The sequence below is a fragment of the Mastomys coucha genome, unplaced genomic scaffold, assembly GCF_008632895.1.
Source record: "Mastomys coucha isolate ucsf_1 unplaced genomic scaffold, UCSF_Mcou_1 pScaffold16, whole genome shotgun sequence".
NCBI classification, from domain to species: domain Eukaryota; kingdom Metazoa; phylum Chordata; class Mammalia; order Rodentia; family Muridae; genus Mastomys; species Mastomys coucha.
The window spans coordinates 51060207-51077318 of NW_022196898.1; the positions used below are offsets into that span (position 1 = coordinate 51060207).

General features: G+C 43.1%; 1 protein-coding gene across 2 annotated transcripts in view; it reads left to right on the forward strand.

Moving 5' to 3' along the window:
* Dennd2c (DENN domain containing 2C) overlaps positions 1 to 17112 on the forward strand; it is a 63959-nt gene that overhangs the window by 7138 nt on the left and 39709 nt on the right. The window lies entirely within an intron of this gene.

Genomic DNA, 17112 nt, shown 5'->3' on the forward strand with positions numbered 1-17112 from the left:
TGCGTGCGTGTGTGCGTGTGCGTGTGCATGCGCGTGCGTGCGTGTGTGCGCGCGTGCGTGCGTGTGCTTGTGTGTGCGTGCGCGCGCGTGCGTGTGCGTGTGTGTGTGTGTGTGTGTGTGTGTGTGTGTGACCACACCAGTATTCTCTATTGCTGGTGCTGCCCTTCGGCAACTTTCCTTTGATTCCGCCCACCCCAAATCAAGGCTGCCCATGGTCTCCTCCCCTTTGCTATTGTATGTCTGCTTGTTGCTTTCCTAGAACTCAGTTTCTCCCCACAAGCACCCCTTTTCTTGCCCCCTTAATCTAGGCTTCATATTTGTTGTTTTGAGACAGGGTCTCCTGTAGCCCAGGAACTTTGAGGCCTCATCTTCCCTTGCCGTCCAGGGCTCTCGGTTAGAGCTATAACCAGCACACTGTGCCTAGACTTCACTCAGGCTCCATCTGCATTCCACGGACACACCTGGGAAGCAAGGCGTTCCCCCAGATAAGGGTAGTCACTAATTTTCCTATTTTTGGTCTAAGTTTATTTTCTTCAGGACTGTGCCCAGGTTCTGAGGGAGTTTAAGAATTTATGTAGTCCATCCCCTCTATGAATCATGGTATCCAACGTCAGCTGAAGATTCAACCCCTAATCTGTTAACCACAGCTTATTATTGAGCAGCTCTTAAAGACTATATCCTGAGGCTGAGATAGGAGGCTCAGAAGTTTAAGGCTAGCCTGGGCTACTGTAGTCAGAACCTATCTCAAAACAAACAAACAAATAGTGAAGTATTCTCAAGTAGCTAGGATTTGAACCCCAGCTCTTGCTATTTAAAAACCTTCAGCAGGGTGAGGATATAGCTGAGGGGTGGAGCCCTAGTGTAGCAAGTGTGAAGCCCTGGGTTCAATCCCTAGTCTTCCCAAAAGAAAACAAAGCCCCTTGCTAAGGGAACCTTGTGCTTTTGCTCTGGTTCTTTTTTTTTTTTTTTTTTTTTTTTTTTTGCTTATTTGTTTTTACAAAGGCAGCTTGAGATATTCATTCCTCTCTAAGCCTTTGGCTCCATCTTCCTTTTCACTTTCAGCAGATAAACTTGCCTATTATTTCAAAACAAAGAAACAATAAAAACCCTTAGTTACCCAGGGGTGGGGATGGGGTGGGGTGCCAGGGAGGCAGAGGCAGGCAGATGTCTGAGTTCCAGGACAGCCAGGGCTACACAGAGAAACCCTGTCATGAGAAAACAAAACAAAACACCCTGAGCTAGAACTTCATCACTGAGTAGTCTCTAAGCCTGCAAATCGGCCTGTGCTTCTCCTCCTTACTCCTGTTGCAGTGGGAGAGCGATCCTGCTCCTGGTGCCTGGGACCCTCCAGGTCCCACCGAAGACTCCTGCCTCTCTTCCTTCTGGGCCTTCTGTTCTCTATCCTTGTTTCTTTCCTCTTCCTTCTGACCTCTTCCCACCCAGATTTAAATATAACTTACTTCTTTCCTGTCTGAAAAAGCAAAGCTCTCCTGCCGCCCGTGTTCCTTCCCAGCCCGCACCTTATTGGACACTTGCTGCCCTGGGTTAACTGTCTACAGTGGCTGCTCCTGCTCTTTATTGCCCCATCCACGATGGACTCACTGTCACCTTTCCATCAGCCCCCTTCTTACCACTAAGCCTGCTCTTGCCCTGGTCCTCATGACCAACAGACACTCAAGTCTTGGTCTTTTCTGGCTTCTTGGCTTCCGTAGTTCTCTGCACTCCTGGTGTTTCCTTTCTCCTGTCTTTTTCTACGTTTTTGATTGAGTTACCATCTATGATTCATGTACACTGACTGAGAGTGTCTGAGAACTGGCCTGTTCTGGACTGGCAATGTTTCTGGAATTATGAGATTCTAAGTTTAACGAAGTGTGATGGCTTATAAAGCTAATTAGAAAACAATTAGAATTGTATAGCAGTGAAGTTGTGTGGTGCAGAGTGAGTGAGTTTGAACCAGGGGTGGTGGCATGCACACATAATACCACTTTTGCTACTTTAGAGACTGATGCGGGAAGATTACGAGGTCAAGGCCAGCCAGGGCTGTGTACTGAAGCCTCATCTCGATAAACAAATAGAAAAGAAAGAAATGAAGAAGAAGTTTAACTGGAAACCATGAAATGCCATTGTATACAAGAGGGGCTAGAGCTCAAAAGAGACCCTTCTAAGGGGTGGCCAGAGGAGGTGGGACTGGATTCCTGTTTGCTGGTGAGAGTGTAATTTGGTCCAACCACTTTGGAAAAGTACTTGGCAGTAGTGTTTTAGTAATAGACCTACCCTATAGCATAGCAATTCTAGATAATACTAAACATAAAAGGGATTATGTCTACTAAACATACATATAAAAAAATGCAGATAACAGCTTTTTATTTTGTGATGCCAGGAATCAAGCCAGCCAGGTAAGTGTTCTACACCGACCAGCATGGTTTCCCCCTGGCTTTTTGTCCCTCTTGTATTTGTGTATCCTTCTGTATCTGCACACACTTCTCTAACTTGTCCTTTTTACTAATTGTGTAATATTCAGTCAGGGTACTGTTTGCTTGCTAACCTCGTTTGGGTGAGAGGCTGAGATCTGCTTGGCAATGCTCTGCCCCCACGGGCTCTGAGCCCACATCGCATCTGTCAGCGAGTCCATGCACCCTCGAGTTCTGTTCTACTTGCAGCATTCTCTCTAGGAAAGCTTCTGCTCCTGCTCAAGGGCATCTCTTCTGTGCAAAGGCTCTTCTTATCCTTCTCTGGCCTATTGGGGATGGGGTGTGCCTTTCTCTCAGTTCCATCTGATGGCTTTAGAGCCCCTTGTACAGGGAGAGAAGTGCTTTTAGTAACTTAATAATAACTGTGATTGTTTCTAAATGATATTGTGGATCTGAAGGGGTTGGATATATTGCAAACCTAGTGATCCGGTTCCCACAGGAAGTGGTGTTTCTAGTGTTTTCAGTGGTAAGCTGAGGGGATTGAGACATTTGTTCGACAACTAGGTAGTAGAAGTCTTACTCTTGGTGCCTTGATGGCCAGTCGTGCTCATGTGCTTTCTGCTGCTGTGATAAACACTGTGACCAAAAGCAACATGGGGGGAAAAGGGTTTATTTGGTGTATGGGTCCCAGTCACATTCCATTGTCTACAGAATTTAGGACATGGACTCAAGCAGAGGCAGGCCTATGGAGTTCGTCTCACTGACTTGCCCTCCATGGCTTGCTCAGCCTGCTTTTTAAGACCACTCAGGCACCACCTACCCAGGATGGTGCTGCTCACAGAGGCCTGGGTCCTCCTGACACAGTCATTAATCAAGAAGACGCCCTACGGACACACCCACAGGCCAGGCTGGGGGAGGAATTCCTCAACTGAGAGCCACTCTTCCTAGACATGTTTAGATTTGTGACAAGGTGACCAAAAACAAAACAACAACAACAAAAAAACCAATACCAAGTGAGATGAAATATGCAAAGCATATAAAATATATAATTTGGGAATACAAGTTGAAATCTGAGAATTCTAGCTTCCAGCTTCTAGCTTAGAACCAGACAGGAAGTTACATGTTATAAAGTATATAGATTTATGTTCTAAACTCTTGAAAATTGCCATCCTTTTATGTAACTTTAAGATGAAAAATAAGAAACTACAATTTTAAATATACACTAATTACAGCTACATAAAAATACACTCATAAAAAAAAGGCCAGGAGGAAACACCAAATTACCCCAGTGATTATGTAGGCGGGGGTAGACCTACAGCTGCCCCCTGCCTTCAGTACTTCCATATTTTCTACAAACAATGTTAGTGCTACTTTATGACTTTAAAACACGCTTACTTAGTTTATTTACCTATTTATTTGTATGGGCCCTCCGTAATCCCAGGACACTGTGTTGGGGGCGGTGCGGGGGTGGGGGGGTGGGTGTCGTTTTCTCTTTCCACCATGTCAGCCCAGGGACTGATGCAGATGGTCAGCCTTAACAGTAAGTACCTGTACATGCTGAACCATCTCACCAGTCCCCAGATGTGGCTTTTAAAACTTTAAACTTCGTCTTTTGAGAGTCTGGGGGAAAACTGAAATCTTTGAACACTTGGGTTGTTTGGTTGGCTTTCTGGTACGGTGTGCAGAAAGTTATTCTGAAATAACCTTTGTTAAGTGGTCATGTTTCAGTTTAGGGAAGTTCTGGCTTCAGAGAAGATTTCTTCAGGGTAATTAGATAAAAAGATTAAGATTTGTTTAATTATCTTTTCTAATATTGAATTAATTCTAATGAATTTCTAAAACTCTAAAAGTTTTCTGTTATTAAAGCTACTTTGTATATGATTTCCCACATTGTGGTAGTTTGTAAAACTTCCTCTGGTGAAACTTCATTTGGTTGTTTTACCTAAGACGAGTTTCATTTGTCCGTTTGTTTTATTTTGAGATGGAGTCTTACTGTGTAGCCCTGGGCCACCTTAGACTTGAAATATTCCTGCGTCAGACACTTCGGTGCTGGGGTTATAGGTAGGCACCATAGTTACCCAGCTTGCCTAAGCCGTTGGTAAAACTTTATTTTTATGATGTGCATACCATGTATGTGAGTGTGCCAGAGGCCAGAAGAGATCACTGGATCCCTGCAGCCAGTGACAGTCAGTTGTGAGCCCCTCAGTGTTGATGCTGGGAGCCAAGCTACAGTCTTCCAGAAGAGCAAAAAGTGCCCTTGGTCACTAAGCCACCTCTCTAGCCACACTGGCTTTAAAATCCAGCTATGAACCAGCTGTTTGTATCTGCTAGGACGGTGTCAGATATCAGGTCCTCCTACTTACATATTTCTGGGACCCTAGTTAAGCACCAAGTGGTTATCATGAGGTTCCCTTCCCTTAACACCCAGGGTTCCGGGCCAACAATATTCTCACCCCGGCCCTCTTGTACCTTTAAAAGCTTTACTGTTGTCCCTTGTGATCATCACAGTTGACACAGACCCTTGAGAAGGATCTGGAGGTGATAAGTGCAGAGTCAGCCTTGTGCTGTTCTTAGATGTGGGTCATTTGACTCCTGTTGTTTGGGTTTGGACCTTAGAGAAGCCTGCAGAGGCTCAGAGGAGACAGGAAAAGCTGCATATAACATCCTGTTACATTAACCCATATTGTTATGTCTACAGCCAACATACACAGTGCTTAAATACAGGAGCTCGGACTACTTTTAACCAATTCAGCCAGCCTCAGCTTCCTTGGCTGAGATTCACAGGAAAGCAGAGGGCATGTGCTAAGGAAAACCACCACCATCAGATTCCTACACCAGGGGAGGGAGCTCCCCAACACTCTTGCCTTATCCCAGGCAAAGGGAGTTCTTTGGATTTTAGAAATAGCAATCCATAGGATGAGCCAGCTTAATCTACACAGTGAGGACTCTAATAGTCAAGGTATCATAAATAGCTGGCCCATCTACAGGATGGTAGGCTATTATTCAAACCACTAATAGTCTCCCTTTTTCAAAAGTAATTTAGTTAGCATTTTAAAACTTAAAAACTTGTTTTCCTTAATAAAACAACTATGATAGGTAATAATCATTGTCTCTCAAAACAGTTGTGAGGATTAAATGCAGTAATAACAGTAGATGCTTAGAATAGTACTCGGTACACATAATCCTGTACATTATCCTGTTGTCACTTAAATATATTGCTATACAAACACACCTCTTCCCATCTTGAACTGACTGACTTATTTTGTTTCTTTCTTTCTTCCTTTCTTTATAATTCTTTTTTTTTTAATTGTTCATTTTATGTATATGAGTATACTGTAGCTGCCTTCAGACACACCAGAAGAGGGCATTGGATCCCATTACAGATGGTTGTGAGCCACCGTGTGGTTACTGGGAATTGAACTCAGGACCTCTGGAAGAGCAGTCAATGCACTTAACCGCTGAGCCATTTTTCCAGCCCCCTGTATAACTCTTTAAAAGATTTGTTTATGGGCTGGATCCTGAGCTCCAGGGAACCTGGGTGGGGTTTGGGGTAGAGGTTAGAGGATCCGAAGCTCAAAGCAAGAGCAGTCTTGGGTGCTGAGTGATTAGAGGTCAGCCTGGCTAAAAACGTGTGTCAACAAGACAAACAAAAATACCCCTACACAACAAAAACAGCCTCGGGAGTTTTTTTTTTTTTTTTTTTTTTTTAGAAAGTATCTTTTTGTTTCCTTAGGTATGTTTGGTTCAATGTCTTTTAAAATGCTGGTATTTTGCTATTTAGTGTAATTACTTTGTTTAGTCTAGGGAAGTGATTGGATCAGCTTGTGTTATTAGCATACAGAGGGCATCTCCCTTAGACACTTAGTTTAAATTCCTTTTAACTTTCTGTTTGTTGGTGAGTTAGAAGGAGGTGTCTTAGCAGGCTGAGGTGTCCTCCTGAACAATCAAGCCATGCGACAGAACAAGTACAAAGAAGGTTTATTGGCAGGAAGGGGAAGAAGCAGAGAAAAGGGATCAGAGAAGGACAGAAAAAGAGAGGAGAGTGGGAGAGAGGGGGATGGGGAGAGAGGGGGATGGGGAGAGAGGGGGTGGAGAGGGATGGGAGGGAGGAAGGGGAGTGGGGCGGGAAGGGAGAGCATGGCTGACCTGAAACAGAGTTCTCCTTGCCTCTGCCTGCTGGGATTAAAGGTGTGCCCTTCCAAACCTGTGTAGGTAGTTTGCATTGCTTTTATAAATTCTCAGCAGCAGGGAGAGATACCTTAGAAAATAACTCAGTGACTTACAGAGCCAGCGGAATATTCCCCTGCAATAATGACCAGTCATCCTGAGTGCTGTTTATACTGCCTTGAGTTTTAGAGTGCTCACTGTGCAGAGTAAGCTGTCTCATGCATGTGCTGCCTCTTCCAAGATAATGGATCTCATTTTCCATGAATGAGCGTTTTTAATGCCTTCTCACACCACAAAGGGAATCTGTAACTAAAGAAATCCCTTTGCTTATGAAGGAGAGCAAGAGAGCAAGAGTGGTCAGAATGACCATGATCCTTTTCTGGCCTCTGGGTTCCGGTGAGGTGAATCTAATTTCTGAGTCTGTTTTGGGCTCTGGGGTCCAGTGCAACTTTAGAAATCAGAATTATCTTCCAAATGCTAATCGGCAGTTAGATGAAGAGCCAGTTCCCATTCCTGGAGGGATGGAAGGGTTTTCCTTTGGTTTCTGTTTTACAAATGCTGGAAGTTGAGCCCTGGGGATCACACATGTGCTGCTGAGCTGTGTCCCCATCCTAGAGAACTCTGTACCCGGGCTTGGTTCGCTATGAAGCATGGCTGCGTTTTCTGGCTTCTGTGATATCTGGACTGAGAGGAATGCCTTTCTAAACCCCATTGGTGGGCTGGAGAAATGACTCATCAGTTAAGAGCACTGGCTGCTCGTCCAGAGGACCCAGGTTCAATTCCCAGAACCCACATGGAAACTCACAACTGTCTAACTCCATCCCAGGGGATCTAGCACTCTTTTCTGACTTCTGGAGACATTGCACACACAGGTGCACAGACGTGCATGAAGACATACACATAAAAGAAAAAAACAAAAACAAAAAAACTTTCTTCCTTCAGCCTGTGGTGACTACGTTGTCTTCTATTTTTAAGCTTTTGCTAACGTACAAACTAATGGATGGGTCTCTTTGTGACATTTTCATAATTATATATCATTATACCTTTTAAGGATTTGTTTTTATTTATGTTTGTTTGAGACTTCACACACACATACAGGACTCATAGGTATGCATGTACCTACGTACACGTGGATGCCTATATAGGCCATCCCTTGGAGCCAGAGTAACAGGTGATTGTGAGCTGACCAGTGTGGGTGCTGAGAAGCAACAAGCACTCAAGTTCTGAGCCCAATGCCCAGCCCCTCTCTAAAAATTGTGCATCTGCTATGTGCAAACATGAAGTACAGAACATTCTTCTTATTGTTTTGATGCTAATTATCATTTAAATGAACAATTTTGGTATTGTTTTACTAAAATAAGATGTATTAATTACTTTTTTGTTGCTGTGATGGAACATCATGAGCAAGCCAACTTACAGAAGAGACTGTTTATCTGGGCTTACGGTTCCAGAGGGTGAGGTCCCTGAGCGGGAGCAGAGGTAGCCGGTGTCAGGTGGTTAGAGCGGCTCACATCTCAAACCACAGCCAAAGACAGAGGTAACTCAGCCTCACCCAGTGGCATGTTTCCTCTAGCAAGCCACTCTCCCTTGATGCTCCTAGGATTCTTCCACCGTGTGGGCCCTGTGTGGGCTCAGACTCCGTATGACAGCAGGTGCTCTCTACTCACAGAGCGGTCTCAGTGCCCCAAAAGTCATCTTGATGTGTAGCAACAATTCTGGAACTTTGGTTTCTTTAAAAAACACAAATACTATAAGAATAAGAATATGCTTTCATTTTAATCCTGTGTGGGCATGTGGGGCTGCTTCAGACTGTTCACAGCAGCTGACTGTGATTTATATCGTGCTGTTACAGAGGCATGGTTTTGTCACGTCACACAATTTTTGTGATTGTGTGACATGGAATTCTGGGAACTTCTCAGAGGATATATAAACACGAGGGCCCCAAGAGGCAGAGTTGGTAGTTGTTGGTCATTCAGGGGGTTGGTTGTGTTTTGTTAGTAGTCATGCTCAAAGAACAAACAAAAAGAAAGAAATTAGATTCTGGTATCCACCCTGACTCTCTCCCCTCTATCCTTTCTCTTTTATCTAGTGATAGGGGCTGAAACTGGAAGTGGGGGAATAAAAGGTAGAAAAAGAAGAACCCACAAAGTAGCAAAGACTGGGTACATTTATGTGTGTGAGTGTGCACCAAGGGTGTGGGGGTGCTTCAAAATGTAAAAATGTAAAAGAGGTAGATTCCCACAAAGAATTTAATAGGCTCTGAAGTTTATTGAGCAGGCACTGCACAGCATTTATACCTTATATTTAAATTCACATTATAAAATTTGAAGTATCCTTGTCTGTTGTGGAAAGGGATGCTAAAACATCTCCTGGCTGATCTCTTTGTGTCTTGTTTCTCCATCTGCAAGGGGGGCTTCCAGTAGTATCCAGCTTTGCTGTTAAACAATTAGATGAAGATTGGGAAAGGAGCTCAGTGGTAGACTGTCTGTCTAGGACTGAAAAAAGAAAACAAATAAACATTGTTAAGGTAGAACTGTTCGTAGCTCATATTGAATACTCACAAGGTATTTTATACCGCCATTATTGTGAGCATTCTCTAGATAAAGGTAAGGAAGCAGAACTTATTTAGATGGGTTCTGTAATTTACGGTTATCTGGGTGAAAGCCAGATGTGGTGGGATTTGAACTCTGTGTGAGGCCAGAGTTGTAACTCTGTACTAGCAAGAGCTGCAGACTGCTTGGTATGACTAGAGCAAGTGTAGGAGAGGAACACATGTGGCGGAAGTTGAGAGGCTTAGTTGTGTTAAGGAATATGAACTTGATCTTACCTGTGCCACATGAGGAAATATTTGCATGTATAATGTAATCATTTAAACCAGAAACTATTTTGTATTTATTTATTCTGGGTGTCTGTGTGTGTTTGTGCATTCATGCCTGTTCCCACAGAGGTCAGAGGATAACTTGCAGGAGTCAGTTCTCAGTGAATTTTGGAGGTCAAATTTAAGTTGTCAGACTTGGTGGCAAAACCTTTTACCCAATGAATCATCTCACCAGTCCCAGAAATTCTCTTTAAAGACAGTAAAACTGTTACCCTGTGTATGTACTGTAAAAGCAAGTGCATATACCTAGGCCAGTTTGAAAACTTGGAAATTGTGTATGGTTGGTTTTTCCCACCTTTTTTTTTTTTAATTTTTTTTTTTTAATTTTTTGTTTTTTTTGAGACAGGGTTTCTCTGTGTAGCCCTGGCTGTCCTGGGACTCACTCTGTAGACCAAGCTGGCCTCAAACTTGGAAATCTGCCTGCCTCTACCTCCCAAGTACTAGGATTAAAGGCATGTACCACCATTGCCCGGCTATTTTTTTTTTATTTTATTTTTAGGTGTGTGTGTGTGTGTGTGTGTGTGTGTAAGACAGAGAGAGAGAGAGAGAGAGAGAGAGAGAGAGAGAGAGAGAGAGAGAGAGAGAGAGAGAGAGAGAGAGAGAGAGAGAGAGAGAAAGAGAGAGACTCTGATGGGCTAACAGACCATGGAAGTGCATGGAAGTGCAGTGTGGAGAATCCAGAAGAGGGAATTCAGATCTCATGGAGCTGGTCTTACAGGTGGTATGTGTGCTAGGAATTGAAGATGCTCTTAACTGCAGAGCCATGTCTCCAGCCTGTATATATAATATTATATATAAATATATGTATTTTTGAGATAGGGTCTCACTGTGTAGCTCTGACTGTTCTGGAGCTCACTTTGTAGTCCAAGCTGGCCTTGAACTCACAGAGATCTGTCTACCTGTCTCTGCCTTCCTAATGCTGGGACTAAAGGCATGAATCACCATGCTCAGCTCCAAAAGCTTTTTATGAGCCAGCAAGATGGTCAGATGATAAGTACTGTCAAGCCTAACACACACACACACACACACACACACACACACACACACACACACACACTGGGGAGGACCAGATGGGGAAGGAAGGGAGAGAAGAAAATCTGAATAAAGGAATTATAGTCTTAAAAACTAATTAAGGGGGATGGAGGTGTGGCTTAGTGATTAAGACTGACTGATCTTCCAGGGAATCCAGGTTGATTCCTACCACTCACTTGGTGGCTCACAACTGCCAATTCCAGGGATTCTGACACTTCCTCTCACCTTTGTGGGCAGCAGGCATGTGGTGCCCAGACATACGTTCAGGCAAAACACCCACACATTAAAAAAATGAATTAAGGGAAAATTTTGTCAATCCAGAATTGTATATCCAGCAAAATTATTTTCCCAAAATGAAAGGTGAAAGTAAGTTGTTTTAAACAAATGAAAGTGGAGAAACTTTGTTACTAGCAGGTCTGAACCACAGGCATCGCTAAGGGGTGCAGGAATCCACAGGTCTGAACTGCAGGTACTGCTAAGGGGAAGTAGGGATTCCATGATTAATTAAATTTACAGCTGAGAAATGGAGCTCGGCAAACAGAGCTGTTTTCCTGGGGACCGTGGGGCAGGTGGTGCAGGAGTTCCCTTCAGGTTCCTGCTTCTGTTGTTACAACAGTGGAAGCAAGCAGAGTTAGCACAGGAAGATTTGAGCCTGGTGTCACCAGCTCTAGATACTTCATCTGGGAGAGCCATTCATCTCCAGCATAGTGAAGAAGGTGGCAGGGAGAGATTCAAATATACCTTGTGACCAGAGCAGTGTCTATGCTGTTAAAGTGACACGAACAGGAGACACAGTAGATAGTATCACTTCACCGTGCTGCTTTTAAAGTAATTAATGGAGGTCTTAAACCTCCATTAAATGCTTTGCTTTTCTCCTCCTTCCTTCCTTCCTTCCTTCCTTCCTTTCTTTCTTCCTTTCTTTCTTTCTTTCTCTTTTTGAGGTAGACTTTTTTTCCCAGAGACTTTTTTTTTTAATCTCTTATCTTTTTCCTGAAATGCCATCCTCAGGATGCCAACAACAATTCTTTTTCCATTTGGCTATGTTCCTTCTAGTAGCTAAGTAGCTGGCAGCTATTTTCTTCAGATAAACAATTACTTTGGCTCTAAACATAAAACAAGTGTTATTAAAATAGCCATTTACACCTAATTCCCCACTTTTCCCACGAACCTAGAAGAACCAAGAGCTTATGTAACTGTGGTAGATGGAGTAGTGGACGTGTGTGTTCTGGCTGGAACTGGAGCCCTGTGTTAGACCTTTCACCTGAGGCCATGGGTTCAACTCCATCTGTGCAGAGGAAGAATCATCCAAGTGTCTCTGTTCCTTGGAAGATACTAAGATTCTGCAGAAGTTTAAGTACAAAGAGTGACTGTTTTTTTAGAATAGTTAACACACACTGTCTAGAACAGTCACTTCTTCTTGAGGGTCTGAATTCTTCAATTGTGAAGCCATCTTAAATTCACATTTTTCTTTGATCTCAAGTAGTGAGGTTATATGAAAATTGAGGTTCTGAAGGTTGGTCTCCAAGGCAGTCAGGTGGTCTCCATGGCAGTCAGGTGATCTCCAAGGCAGTCAGGTGGTCTCCATGGCAGTCAGGTAGTCTCCAGGACAGTCAGGGCTTAGCCTGCTGATGGGTTGGTGATGTAATGGTGACGAGTGCTGACGTGAATGCTTTCCTGTGCTTAGTGTGCTGATTGGCCGCTCATTAGCCTTTGTAAAGTCTCATTTTACCCATGTGTTAGTGCGGTTAAGACTCAGTTATGCTTGAGGGTGTCTTCTGGATTCAAGTTCTAGGGTGAGAGTGGGTGTGTGTGCATATGTAGGAGTGAGAGTGTATGAGAGTGTGTGTGTATGAGAGAGATTGTGTTTGTGAGTGTGTGTGTGTTTGCAAGTATTTGTCTCTGTGAATATACATCTTTAGGTGAGCTAAGAGTTTAAATTTTTCATAAAGTCTAATTCAAAGGTTTTTTTCCTTATAGTTCATGCCTTAAAAAACAAAACCAAAGCAAAAAAACCATGTTGGGCAATGGTGGTATACAACTTTAATCCCCACACTTAGGAGGCAGAGGCAGGTGGATCTCTGTGAGTTCTAGGACAGCCAGGTCTACACAGAGAAACCCTGTCTTGAAAAAAACAAAACAACTACATGTAGGAAGTCTTTTTTCAGCTTTTAGGAGCAGTAATAGATCCACTGCAATAAAGTACTTTGAGTTTTTTTTTAAAAAAAGGTGTAGGGGGTTCTTTCTCAAAATTCTTTTTTCCTATTCCTTTTCTCCTAGAGTTCATCGTTTGTGAGGTACATCAAGTTAGTTTCTGAAATACTGTGGCTGACAGTCTTCCTGGGATGGACACCCATTTATTCGGGTGATGGTTCAAGGTGTTTCTTTGCCTGCTTTGTGAAAATCTATGTAGACTCTGTAACGTGTACTGGTCCCTCTGTCTATGCAGACTCCGTAATGTGTACTGGTCCCTGTCTCCTGTTACTAGTGTGCATTGTCAGGATTACTGTACTTTTTCAACTTTTTAAAATTATATTTGTATGGGCATTGTATTACCAGTGTGTATATCTGTGCACCGTGTGGATGTCAGGTGCCTACAGAGACCAGAAGAGGCCTTGGATCCTCTGAAACCATCTGGAGTTACAGATGGTTGTGAGCAGCCATGAAGGTGCTTAGAATGGAACCTGTTCTGCTCTGGCAGAACACCCAGCGCTTTTAACCACTGAGCCATCTTTCTAAGCCATTACTGTAGCTTTGTAATGATATCTCATTGTCGGGGAGCTTTTGTCCCCTGAGCTTATTCTTTGTTTCTGCCTGCTTGTTTAGTCTATTACAGGTCCTTTACAGTTCTGTTTAACGTTGGAAATCAACTTGTCAGTTCTGCAACACAGTCTGCTTGATTCAGATGGAGATTGGTTCCCATCCAGGGATTAAGTTTGAGAGAATTTAATGTCTTAACAAAATTGAATCTTCCAGTTCATTAGTGTGTAATATCTAATTTTCATGTTTCTTAGCATTATCTTGTCATTTTCATCCTTCATGCTTTTATCTCTTTCTCTTTTTCTTTTGTTCTCTTCTTTCCTTGTCCCTGTCCTCTCCTCTGCATCTGGTCCCATTCCCTTCCCTGATGTGTCCCAGGCTAGTCTTAAACACAAGATCCTCCTGTTCCAGCCTTCTGAGTGTTACAGGTTTGAGCCACCACTACTAGGCGATTCTTTGAATGTAGCCATGAGCTAGCTGTTACCATCCAAGAAGGAGATAGGCACTAGTCCCCGCGACTCTTCTCTTCCTGAGTACCTTGCTGGATTTATGTTTTTCTGCTTTTAATACTAATGCAGTGCGTGGTGTGTGCATGTGCATGCCTTAGGGCCACACTGGACATCATCCTCTATTGCTTTCCGTTTTATTTTTATTTATTTATTTCTGAGACGGGGTTTCTCTGTAGTTCTGGTTGTCCTGGAACTCACTTATTAGACCAGGCTGGTGGCCTCAAACTCAGAGACCCACTTACCTCTCCACTCAACGAGTGCTGAGATTAAAGGCTTAGTTTTATTTTTTAAATTATTTGTATTTTGCATGTGTATGGGTATTTTACCTTACATATATGTTTGTATACTACTTGTGTGCTTGATATCCCAGAAGATGGCATCAGATCCCTTGGAACTGGATTTACAGATGGTTGTGAACCACCTTTTGGGTGCTGAGAATCAAACCTTGATTCCCTGGGTGGGTAGCCAGTGCTTTTAACCATTGAGCCTTTTCTCTAGTCCCTCAATACTTTTTTTGTTTTGTTTTGTTTTGTTTTTGTTTTGTTTTCTGAGACAGGGTTTCTCTGTGTAGCCCTGGCTGTCCTGGAACTCACTCTATAGACTAGGCTGGCCTCGAACTCAGAAGTCTGCCTGCCTCTGCCTCCCGAGTGCTGGGATTAAAGGGGTGTGCGCCACTACTGCCCCTCTAGTCTCTCAGTCTTATCTTTTGAAGCAGGGCCTGTCACTGACCCTGGAGCTCACTGCTATACCTAGGTTAACGAGCTAGCTAGCCATCTTCAGGGATCTTGTTTCTGCCTGCCCAGTGCCAGGATTATGTACAGGCTGCCATGCCCAGCTTTCATTTTTTAAATTTCAGGGACTGAACTCCTGTCCTCATGCTTGTGTGGCAAGTGGTTTTGCTGACTGTGGCCTCAGGCCTTTGTTTTCTTCCATTTTCAATTGTCATCTTTTCCCTTTAAATAAATAATGTATTTGGAATAGCTGACTTCAAGTCTTTGCTAACTCTGTCATTCATGTCTGTAGCCTTTTTAAAAATTTTTATGCTTTGTCAATGGATATAATCAACAGTAATGCTACCATTATGACTCAACTTGTCATTTTAAAAAATTTTTATTTTATTTTAAGTTATGACTGCGTGTATGGGCAGTGTACATGCATGCAGGTACACGGGGAGGCAGAGGTGTTAGATCCCCCAGAGCTCAAGTTCCAGGTGATTTTGAATTGCCATGTGGTTGCTGGGAACTGAGCTTGACCACTGAGCTATCTCTTCAGCCCTGTCAGAGAAATTTGAACGTTTGCCTGGACTTGCACGAATTTGTGTTAGTCCATTTACAGTTCCCCCCTGGTTGTTTGCTTATTGGTTGTTGATTGTCCAGCAGTGTAAATTTTTCTCTGCATTAGTAACTCAATGCTTAGCTTGGGCTTCATAGAATCTGATATAAATTGCTGCAACTTCCCTCCACCCCCCCACCTTTTTTTCTGGTGACTTGGCCTGGAAAGTTCTGTTTGCTTTAAACTTTTCAGACTCTGGTGTCTTTATCTTCAATTTAGCAAGGTCACCACACCCTGCGGGGGCTCCTCAGCTCAATGCTTCTTTATAGAATGTCTCCAGGGAGAAAATGAGGCCTGCTTTCCTTCAGGATCCCAGTCCTGTGAGCCTGTTGTGTAGTATCTGAGATCATTGGTCTTCTATACAGGTTCTGTACAGGTTTGAAGCTGCACCAGCAGGGCAAGTCCACTCCATCACGGCTATGTGTGGGTTTCTCTCATCCTTTCACTAGTTTCTGTTTAATTGAGGTCAGATTTACATATCATAAAATTAACCATTTTGTTCCCTTATCACCTCGTGATTCAACTTTTAAGGTGGTCTAAATTGGAGCTTGAGAGATGGCTCTAGGGGAAAATGCTTGCTTTGCAAGCATGAGAAACTAAGTTCTGGTCCTAGAACCTATGTAAATGCTAGGTGGGTGTGGTGTCCAGCCTGTAATTCCAGTACTTTGAAGGCGGGTCCCTGGAGCAAGTGAGCAAGCTAGACTAGCTGAGTGGGTGAACTCCAAGGTCAAGTGAGAAACCCTGCCTCAGTGTTTAAGTGGAGAGCAGCTGAAGAAGTCTCTAGGTGTCAAGCACGGGCTTCTACTCCACACACATAGAAAAAAATAAGAAAAGAGTGTTCTGAATTATTATGGCTGGTTCATTCATTTATGTAGATTGGTGTGAAGGACTTGAAAGCACTTGCCCTATATGAGACTTGATTTAGTAAATTGAGCATTCATATTCTCTTGTCCAAAAAGAAGCTAAGTTACCTGACTGGGTTCAGATAGGTTTTCTTTAATATGGTGAACACATATGATATTTTAAGCTGATAACTGCCATTTGATGCAAGTAAATACACTGCAAAACAACAGAACTTCAAAAGCAAAGAGGCCTTGTTTAAAATCCCCTCCAACTATTCTGTTTCACTGAGAGTGGAGTGCTTGATTTACATATTTCTGCTCTCCTAAAGAACTGCCAACTCTTGCTGGGACCCTCTTGCTCTTTACTCTCTCCTGAGTCTTGCCTGACTTCAGACTCCTTAGTAGCTATAGAAGTTGTTGGCTCTTGTAGTTTTAAGAGAAGATGCAACGTTGAAACTGTCGGATCTTCGCGGTGCACGTGCTTCTTTAAGCAAGCTTGAAAAAGCAATCTGTGGAAAATGTCAACAAGTTGGCTGCACTTAGAGAGTTTTTAAAAAGATGAGGATTGGAAGAGACCTTGAAATTTGGCCATCATTTACAGGGTAGACGATCTCTTCAAGACAAGAGGCTCGGGGGGTTGGGAATGGGGTTTGAAGGTTCTTGAAGCCTGGGAGAGACATGGGGAGGAAGTACTAAGAAGATGGCACAGAATATGAGATCTCTGTGGGGAGTTCTGTTTGACAAGTTATTTATTTTTTAATGGGACCATATAAAAATAGCCTGTATGTGAGCCTAAACAAGTCACATTATAAAAGGAATGAACTAATTTGGAAACCAGGTGGCTTGCACCTGCAATCCAAATATAGGCCAGCAAGAGTTATAGTACGAGACCCTGTCTCAAAAAGTAAAAAGAAAAATAGACAACCTTCAATTTTGCAAAAAGAAATACTAGAACTGTGAAACTTGCTATCAGTGCAATCATAAATGTAGTTAGAAGGCATCAAAACTTGTGCGTTTTATGTTGAGACAGGATGTTGTCTTTCTGTAGCTCAGAGATTGGCTTCAGTTTCACAGTCCTCTGCCTCAGCCAGAGGGCTGGGATTATCACTGTCCTTGGAGTTCAGCTTTCTTCTGAAGTACTTTATTCACCTTTTGAAAGCACACAAGGAAAAGGAGAGAGATCC